This window comes from Macaca fascicularis, chromosome 4 (assembly GCF_037993035.2).
Source record: "Macaca fascicularis isolate 582-1 chromosome 4, T2T-MFA8v1.1".
NCBI classification, from domain to species: domain Eukaryota; kingdom Metazoa; phylum Chordata; class Mammalia; order Primates; family Cercopithecidae; genus Macaca; species Macaca fascicularis.
Window position 1 is genome coordinate 82,560,287 of NC_088378.1, and position 10,513 is coordinate 82,570,799.

Below are 10,513 nucleotides of genomic sequence, written 5' to 3' on the forward strand. Positions count from 1 at the left end.
ATTCTCCTGCCTCAGCCTCCCAAGTAGCTGGGCTTATAGGCACCTGCTACTGTGTCCAGCTAAGTTTTGTATTTTTGTAGAGACGGGGTTTCACCATGTTGGCCAGGCTGTTCTTGAACTCTTGACCTCAGGTGATCCACCCGCCTCAGCCTCCCAAAGTGTTGGGATTTCAGGCGTGGACCATGGTGCCCAGCCAAAGTTTATATATATGTTCTTTTAATGTCTATAGCATTTGCAGTTGTGTGCTCTATTTCATTATTGATATTGCTTACTCATCTTTTTTTTTTCTAATTTAGTTTCTGCTGAGTTAGACAATTTTATTAACAATATGCAAAAATAAAATTTGTGTTCTGTTGATCCTTTCCATCGTATTTGTTTGTTTCATCACTTTCTGCTCTTAATAAAGTTTTTCTTCATTCTATTTCCTTGGGTTTATCTGTTATAATTTTTCTAACTACTTGAGATGGATCCTTACCTCATTAGTTTTCAGGTTTCTTTCTCTATAATGTATTGTTTAAGATTTTAAATTTTCCCCTAAATATGGTTTTAGCTGCATTTACAAAGATTAGAAAAGATGGGAACATCACACACTGGGGCCTGTCGTGGGGTGGAGGGATGGGGGAGGGATAGCATTAGGAAAAGAACCTAATGTAAATGATAAGTCAATGGATGTAGCAAGCCAACACAGCACATGTATACATATGTAACAAACCTGTACATTGTGTACATGTATCCTAGAACTTAAAGCATAATAAAAAAAGAAAGAAAAAGTTTAGATGAAAGTATTTTATAATTTCTGTGTTTTTTTTTTAAAGTGTTGTTTCATGAGTACTTTCAAATACAATTTTAAATTTATAACTACAGGACATTTTTAAAAGTTGTTTCATTGTTTCTAACTTAATTGTTTTGTGATGAGAGAATATTATACTATATCAGTCTTCTAATAATTGTTGAGATTTTGTGGTCAAGTACAAAATCAATTTTTGTACGTGGTCCAGGTGTGCTAAAAACTAAAGTTCATTATTCTATTATTGTGGTTGTGTTTGTATGTTCATGCCTTCTATAAACTCGCTGATGTTTTTGTCTGATTGTTTTGTTAATTACTGAGAGTTATGTTAAAATTTTCCACTCTGATTATAGTCTATTTTGGTTTGCAAATTTAGAGTGGTTTTGTTTTTGTTTTTTGCTTTCATAAATGGAAATTGCTCAGGCTGACTGCCTTCTGTCTGTCTTACTCTAAGTAAGAAAAGCAAGGTCATCATTAGCAAATGGCAATTGCAGCACAGCAACACCAAGAGTCCACTTCACACTTAGGACAGAATGCTGCACCTCCTCTTTGTGGCTTCTGGTACGCCACATGTTAAGAGACGCTTTTCTAGTAGGAACTAAAGAAATGATTCCTGAAAGGAGTCTTTGTATATTCTTTCTTTATTCATTTTAAGGCTGTGTATTTCAAAATATATGAATTCAACTCGTACTATTCTGATGAGTTACAAACTTTATATTGTTACAAGACTCTACTTCTTCCAAAACATTTATCCGTTATCAACTTTTTTGAGATTAATATTTGCATGATATATCTTTACTTGGTCTTTATAATTCTATATCAATCTAATACTCACTATTGTCTTTCTCTGGCTATTCTTGGTGTTGTTTTCTCTTTGTCTTTTATTTTCTGTAATTTCACTAAAATATTTAAAAGTTTGGATTTATTTTTCTTTAACATACTTGGAATTTGATGGATGTTTTGTTTGGATCTGATGTATGTTCTTGTTTTCTCTTTAAATATTTTTCTGCCCTTTCTGTTTCCAAGCTGAAGTTAAATGTATTTTAAATCATCTAACTTTCATTTATATCTCTCAGTCTCTTTCTTATATTTTCCACCTATTTTTTTCTCTCTGTGCTATTTTCAGCATTCTCCTGGCTCAGCTTCCAATTTACTAATTCTCTCTTCTTTTATGACTGATCTGCTGCCACATTCATTCACTCAGTTTTAAATTTTAGTTACTGCAACTTTTACTTCTACAATTTTACTTTTCTTATAATATGGTATACATTTTAAAAATACTTTTCTGTTATATTCTGATAACTTTAAGTTGCTTTTTCCTCCTCCTTGGCCCCAATAGAATAGGCTTGTTTTTTCGTTTTTTTTTTTTTATTTTTCTAGATAGAATCTCACTCCCTCACCCAGGCTGGAGTGCAGCATCATGATCTCAGCTCCCTGCAACCTCCGCCTCCTGGGTTTAGGTGATTATTCTGCCTCAGCCTCCCAAGTAGCTGGAATTATCGCTGCATGCCACCACACCCAGATGATTTTTGTAATTATATTAGAGATGGGGTTTCACCACGTTGGCCAGTCTGGTCTCGAACTCCTGACTTCAAGTGATCTGCCCACCTCGGCCTCCCAAAGTGCTGGGATTATAAGCATGGGCCACCTCACCGAGCTGAGTTCGTTTCTGTTTTATTGATAAAGCAAACAATTTGTGTCTGATAATCTGATTTTCTCAAGCATATTTTGGTCTGTTTCTACTTTCTGTTGTTCCTGCTGGATCTCACACCTATTGCCTTGTTTTCTATTGTGCATGATGACATTTTACCATCTAATTTATTTCCATAAAAATTACTTGTGAGGATTTGGGAAGGGCCAAAATAGAGGTAGTATTCTCCAGAGAGGAAATACATTCATTTCTTCCCAGTGCTCAATGATATGAACAACCCAGGATCACTTTAAGCTAAATGTATGAATGGAGATAAATTATTGACAATTCTGATGAGATAAATCAAGCTCAATAACACTATGAGGGTTTCAGGTGCTTATAGTCACTAGTGGCTAAGTGGCTTAGATCTTTTATTATCTCTCTTGTTTTTATTCTCTTTCAGATTATGGGCTGAGCATTTTTAAATATTTCATCATATTCATGCTGCCTTTGTGAGGATTATTGTTTCTAACATTGTTTACACTTGTTTTCCGTTAAGGAGTTGTTTAAAAAAAAAAAAAAAACCCTTACTGGAGACTGGCAATCAGAAATATGAAAATTTTTACTGCAGCCATCCTTTCACTATTCATTTCTAATTTTATGGCATCATGACCAGGGAGCATAATCTATATACAGTTGAATATTTTAAGTTTATTAAGGTTTTATTTATGGTTTAATATATAATTAATTTTTGTGACTATTTAACTTGTTCATCAAAAACAAGCATGTTCTTTGTTACATGCAATGTCTCATTTATATGACAAAGTTTTGATGGTGAGAAAATGTTCAAATATAAACATTAATATGAATACAATATTAATATAAATGTTACTTTTACTAAAATAATGAAGAAAATATTCCATTAAGGAACTTAGCAGAAACATTTTCTACAATGGTTTCAGTATAAAGCCACTGTATAAAAATGTTGCATATAAGTTATTTCTTCAATGAGCAGATTGGGTCACACTATTATTCATAAATCTAAAAGTATTCCTTATTTTATTGCCTGGTATATGTTTGTCACTTTATTATATAACAGGAGCTAGATCAAAGAAGTACTTGGTTCTAATCTTCTGGGAATATAAAAATTAGCAAAAGAAAAAAGTAATATTATTTCTAAAAATTAAAATATTGCTATATTATACCTAATAATGCATAGCAAATTTCAGGATGTTTGCTTCAGGATATAAGTGCAGCAGAAATTTAATGAATACTTGAGCATTTAGGCAAATAATTATGGATTAAGCAGATGGAGAATTGGGCCTTGAAAAATGAACGGACTTTGGATAAGAGCAGGCAGAAGTAATATATGTATCTATTTTAAGCTAAATAAGAGTTCATCCTGATGTCTTCGACTCTACTCAATTACCAGATCATTCTAGACTCGTTTTCTTGCTTATCTGTAAACTTCTACTTGAACAGAGAGAAGTCTGGCTCCCAACATCCCTATCATTTACATAACTGTTCAATTCTAGTAGGTATATACCTTTCTCAACTGGAGGACTGTGATGGTTAATACTGAGTGTCAACTTGATAGGATTGAAGGATACCAAGTATTGCTCCTGGGTGTGTCCGTGAGGGTGTTGTCAAAGGAGATTAACATTTGAGTCAGTGGGCTAGGAAAGGCAGACCTACCCCTCTGGGTGGGCACAATCTGGTCAGCTGCCACTGCGGCTAGAATATAAGCAGACAGAATAATGTGAAAAGAGAGACTGGCCTAACCTCCCAGCCTACATCTTTCCCCCGTGCTTGACGCTTCCTGCCCTCAAACATCGGACTTCAAGTTCTCCAGTTTTGGAACTCAGACTGCCTCTCCTTGCCCTTCAGCCTGCAGATGGCCTATTGTGGGACCTCGTGATCAGGTGAGTTAATACTTAATAACTCTCTTTCTCGTATTGTAGTATACATATGCCACATCTTTTATAATTGTCCCACTGTTCTTGAATATTCTTTTTCTTTTTTTCACTGCATTTCAGTTTGAGGAGTTCCTATGTATGTAACTTCAAACTCATTATTCTTTCCTTATTTAGTCCAGTCTTCTGATGAAGACAAATTATTTGCTGCTCTGTCAACAAAAATATCATAGAGGAAATGATGGTATGAAGCAGGGCACTGGGATAAAAAAGAGAAAGATCACAAGGCTTAGTGGACCTAAAGCAGAGCTTCATTTATTATCTGTTGCCACAGAAGAGGGCATTTTAAAATCTCATATTGGCCGGGAGCGGTGGCTTACGCCTGTAATCCCAGCACTTTGGGAGGCGGAGGCGGGTGGATCACGAGGTCAGGAGATGGAGACCACCCTGGCTAAGAAGGTGAAACCCCCTCTCCACTAACAATAAAAATGATTAGCCGGGCGTAATGGCGGGCGCCGGTAGTCCCAGCTACTCAGGAGGCGGAGGCAAGAGAATGGCGGCAACCCAGGAGGCGGAGCTTCCAGTGAGCCGAGATCGCGCCACTGCACTCCAGCCTGGGCGATAGAGCGAGACTTCGTCTCAAAAAAAAAAAAAAAAAAACACCTTATATTGTCCATGTCCATGTCCTATAAAAGCAGGTTTATCTTTCCGTGATAGACTCTACTTAACAAGTTCATAAGGTTGATGGATAAAAGCTGTAATGCTGATTTGCAAGTATGAAATTGTCAGAGAGATGGAAATTCTAAAACTCATGTATGTATAAGTATTATTACCTGCATATATATCTGCTTACTTGGACAACTAATTCTTATCCAGAAAATTGCTTGGTAAACACATATCATAAGAAAGGGGCATGCCCACTTTCCCAGGATTGCCATAATAACTTACCAAAAATCTGATGGCTTAAAACAAGTGAAATTTATTCTCTCACAGTTATAGAATCTAGAAGTTTGAAATCAAGATGTAGTCAAGCCATGCTTTCTCTGAAGGCTCTAGAGAGGATTCTTTCTTGCCTCTTGTTACCTTCTGATGTCTGGCAATTCTTGACTACTCCGTGGCTTGTAGATGCATCACTCTAATTTCTGCCTGCATCATTAAATGGAATTCTTTCCATGTGGTTCTGTGTCCCAAACTCCCTCTTACTGGGACACAAGTCACACCCTAATTCAGTATGACTTCATCTTAACTTGTTTACATTTACAAAGACCACACAAAGACCATATTTCCTCCTAAGATCACAATCACAGGTTCCAAGCAGATGTGAATTTTGTTGGAGCACTATTCAACTCAGTACAGGGAATTAAATAATGAATTAATTCAGTATTTAATGGCACCAGGATAAGATAGTTTGATAGCTTAATTCAAACATTTATAACTCAGGACCATTGTGTTAAAAGGACCATTTTAAGTTGTGTGACAATGATTCCATAGTCATGTCAACAATCTTCTTGTCTTTGCTCAGGCACCAGAATACTTGAGAATCTTGGTTACGGTTCTCCCTCCTGGACATCAGTGCTGAGCTGATCTTTATGCTTCTCCTTTTTCCAAGGTTTCAAGGCAGTCCAATGCCCTATCTGAGGGATTAATGTATTCTTTAGATATGCTGATAAATCATTTCAGGTTTTGTAGAGTCTCCCTTTGTTAAATTAACAGCTCTATTTTGTCACCTCTGCTGGGATCAATTATGGTTTGACTTCAAAACTTAAGTCTCCTAATGATAGTTGCATTTCAATAGTTGAGATGGATGGCAACAGAGATGTTGGCTACTATAGCCTCTGTTACTGGTGATCATAATAACCATAAAAATCTCAAACTACTGAGAACTATAACTACAGTAGAGATTGCTTGTAAGAAGTACATATGTTCTACATGAATTACAACAAATAAACACAATATAGCGTAACAGGTAACCCCATTCTTTCATATCAAGAAGCTAAAACTGCTAAGTAATTTGCTGAAGATTACTTGGCTAGTAAGTAGGTGGATTGAAAACAGGTTTGTCTGTATTACTCCAAAGTTCTACCCTGACGTGACAACCCCAACTAAATTAGTAGTATGTATACTGGAATGATAACTAAGATTCTCTTTTTTCTGTCTCTCATTCTTTTTTCCCCTCACTTCTTTTTTCCCCCTTTGCTCTCTCTCCCTCCTCTTTTTCTCTCTGTTTTTCCTTTTTATTTTAAACAACACATGTTTATATACATGTTTATGTCCAAAATAGAGTTTTACAAAATAGTTTATTCTACTAGATAATGATTTCCTTGGAGACCATTTCCTGAAACAATTTTTTCTTTGAATCACAGTCTGGAAAGCACACCTCTGCAAGCTTCTAGTCAGTATCTACCTTGTTTTTCTCATTCTCCAGCCTTGTCATGATGTCTTCAGAGACAATCTTTTTTGTTATTGAAATATTTGCTTTCATTCATCTTCTGCAGTTTACTGATGGAGCCTATGCATGGAAGGGGAGATTATTAAGTGGTGAGAGTGGATTTTCTATTAAACACTGACATGCTTCAATAGTCTGACTATTAAACACTATGAAGCAAAGCCCTTGGAAAGTTCCTATTTATGTTATCCGTGAAGGATAACATGGTATCTTAGTCTGTTTTTTTGTTACTATAACAGACTGGGCAATTGATAAGGAAAAAATGTATTTCTCACATGCTGGAGCATGGAACTGGTATCTGGTGAGGGCCTTTGTGTTGTATCATTTCCTAATGGAAGACAGAAAGACAAGAGACTGCATGTAAGATATAGGCACCAAGGTCCAGACTAGGCTCATAACAACATACTCTCATGATAACTAACCCTTTTCAGCAATAATGACCTCAATCAGCCTTTATGAGCCCTCATGACTCAATAACCCTTTATTAGCTCCATATCCCAACACTGTTGCATTGGGGATCAAGCTTTTAATACATAAACTTTTCCTGGACACATTCAAATCATAGCACATGCTAATGGATCAGTCCATGTATTTATACCATTAACTATTTGTTTGAATTAGTTCACTAAACAGGCTTACCCCTACATGAGGAGAAAATTTGAGTAGTTCAGGTATTGAAATTATAAAGATAAGTTAGTGCAGGTGTTCACAATGGGAAGAGTTAGTGCAAGTGCTAGCATTGACTTTGGAAAGCCTGAGCCTGCTGCAAAAAGAACATGTCAATTAGAGTTAGGATACTATTTAGGCTGGGTGGCTGCTGTAACAAATCACCACAAACTAGGTGGCTTAAAACAGTAGAAATTTGTTGTCTGACCATTGAGTGACAGGGTTTCATTCTGTTTTCTGACATAGCTGTATTCTCCTCTGAAGGCTTTAGAGGAGCATCCTTCCTTGCCTTTTCTAGCTTCTTGGTGGCTCCAGGAGTTCCTTTGTTTCCATGGCTTCATAACCTCAATCTCTGCCTTCATCTTCATACAGGCTTCTCTTTTTCTTTCTGCGTGTCTCACTGTGTCTCTTATAAAGACACATATCATTGAATTTTGGGCCCACCAAATAATTCAGGATGAACTCAAGTCAATATATTTAATGTAGTTATTACATCTGCAAAGATCTGTTTCCTAAATAAGGTCACATTTACAGATTCCAAAGGTTAGTACATGGACATATCTTTTTGGAGGCTGCCATTCAACCCACTACAAAGAATAAAGTTAATGGACATTTAACTTCCATATTGTTCCTAAGTCTGACCTTGTCACTGTGTTCATGAAATTTTCAGGTTAAATATTTAAAAATGATGTTTTGAACTAATCACCCAAAAAAGATTTTAACAGTAGAATTATTGGAGCTCTGAATTGTGTGGGGAAAGATAGAAATCTGAACAGTCTTGGGACCTTTTAAGAAATATGAGGTGAATACTTAGAGAGTATGTAAATTACCAACAATATCTCCTAACCCAGCTTGTACATGATACTATATGCTCATTTTCTTCCCTTCTCTTACAATAATACATAGGAGAATCATATCTAAATGTTACACTATAATATCAAATTTGACATCCAATCGTCATGAATTTTTGGTACAAATCACACTATCATAAGTTTGTAGAAACATAATTTAATTTTCCTTGAAATATTAGTATATTTATCTACTATTTATGTATGTAAACCTGTTTTCTATCATTAATTTTATATCTTTAAATTGTGCTAAATATCACAGAGAAAAAAGTATTCCAAGATGTATGATTCCACATGACTCTCTGTTTCCCTTACCATAATATTCATAAAAATTTATTGTAATTTCATATCCCTGGAAACTATGAGTGATGATAAACATTTTTTTGTATGAATAAATATTGAGAAATAAAGACAAAGTATAACTGAATAATTTAACTAAAAGACACATGTATATTTTATGGTAAAATGCATCCATATTCTTTTATTTTTAGTTTATTACCCTAGATGTTAATAGGCTAAGAATAAATTTGATATTATCAATGTGCTTAAAAGCAGTGATAGCTGATGAAGAATAAAATAATAAACAGAATATTTTGTGGAAATGGGGGATGATAAAAAATCTAACAATTATTTATTGATTCCTTATTTCCAGCAAGGCATCATGTTAGAATACCTGAAAGAGGTTGTGGTGAAAAGAAATAAAGCACAGTTTTTGTGGTAGCTGGTGCTTATGAGGGTTTCCCACGATCCCTGCCTTCAGTAGTCAAATGCTCTACCAGTGAGATATACTGCACTGATCCCTGCCTTCTGTGTTCACATGGTTGTATAGTCCCTTCCCATAAGGCCTGTGTGGCCAATAGACTATGGTAAATGTGATGTTACTGTGATTTCAAAGATTAGATTATTAAACACACAATGGCTTCCATCCTGGCCCCTCTCTCTCTTTCTATCCCTCTCTCTCTCTCTCCTCTCTCTCGTCAGCTTTCTCTGGGTGAAGCCAACTGCCTTGTTCTGAGAAGCATCTCTGCTTTAACATGGTGAAAAAATGAGGCCTGCAGCCAACAATTAGTGAGGAACTAAGACTTAACAAAGGTCACAAGAGTGTGCTTAGAAGTATATTATCCAGCCCAGGTAAAGGCTTTAAGTGACCAAGAGTTTGACTTAAACCTCATGAAACACATGAGTCAGTACAACCCAGCTAAGCCACTCCTGACCCTCAAAAACTGTATGAGATACTAAATGTTCTTTTAAGCTGCAAAATGTTGGGATGATTTGTTATGCAGCAATAGATAACTAATACTGTTTTAATATTAATGAAAAAGGCCGTTTTGAATGGTTAATACATACAAACATAACAAGGTAGCTAGGTTTTAAGTGAGTGGCATGTAAAAAAAAGTGAAGAGAAGAAAAATATGATGTTCAGTTGTATTGGTAGGGTATGCTTTGCAAAAAGGAAAGAATTGAGCCAGGTAGGATTTACACAGATCTTCTAAAATGTGTGCATAAATCAATACACACCAGATAGATGTGATTTTTATGTATGCCTTGTGGACCAGTCTCATTACTTTATTGTTGAGGCACAGTAATCTATGCAATCCTTCATGAATTCCCTCAGTTAATTAGTTTCCTGGAATATTGCTGGGTGGCATATTCAGCTCTTGCTACTTTGCAGCACTTTTGGAAATATGTGAATTACAGGACATTTAGTTTTGCTAGAAAGTTATGCTAAGAGGCTTAATTCACAGAAAATATATAACATGTGCAATCCAACATTAAGTGTATAGATTGTAAATAGCTACTCAGAAATCTACAGGAACCATAGTCAGCAACACCTAATCACTTCTCTTAGGGCACTTACTGCTTTGTTCCTTTTCCTGCATGGATACAGGGTACTTTAGGGTTCAGGGTTCTTGACTTTTGTGGAATGTTACTACCTATGTAGAATGTTAGAAGAAGCTGGAATTTTCCTATTAGCTTTTCTTTAATGAAAATGCCACCTTTCTTCACAAACTAAGCTAATGCTGGTTCTGCCTCCCAATTAATATCAGCCTGTGATCTTGTCTCAGTTTGGAAAACCCACTCAACTCTAACTGTAGGCTGTCTATCGTTCTTTATACCTAAGCAGGGGAAATCGCTGGGAATCTCCATACTTCGGCAGTGATTCAGAAAGAAGACAGAGGTAAGGGCAGGTAAAATGTAAAACTAATCCCTTTCATTGAAAAT

General features: G+C 35.8%; 1 non-coding gene across 1 annotated transcript; it reads right to left on the reverse strand.

Moving 5' to 3' along the window:
• Nucleotides 1-1,204: 1,204 nt before the first annotated feature.
• On the reverse strand, nt 1,205-1,414 carry LOC123573294 (small nucleolar RNA U3). Its single transcript, XR_006698003.2, has one exon. It is a non-coding gene; the product is annotated as a small nucleolar RNA U3 (small nucleolar RNA).
• Nucleotides 1,415-10,513: the final 9,099 nt, after the last annotated feature.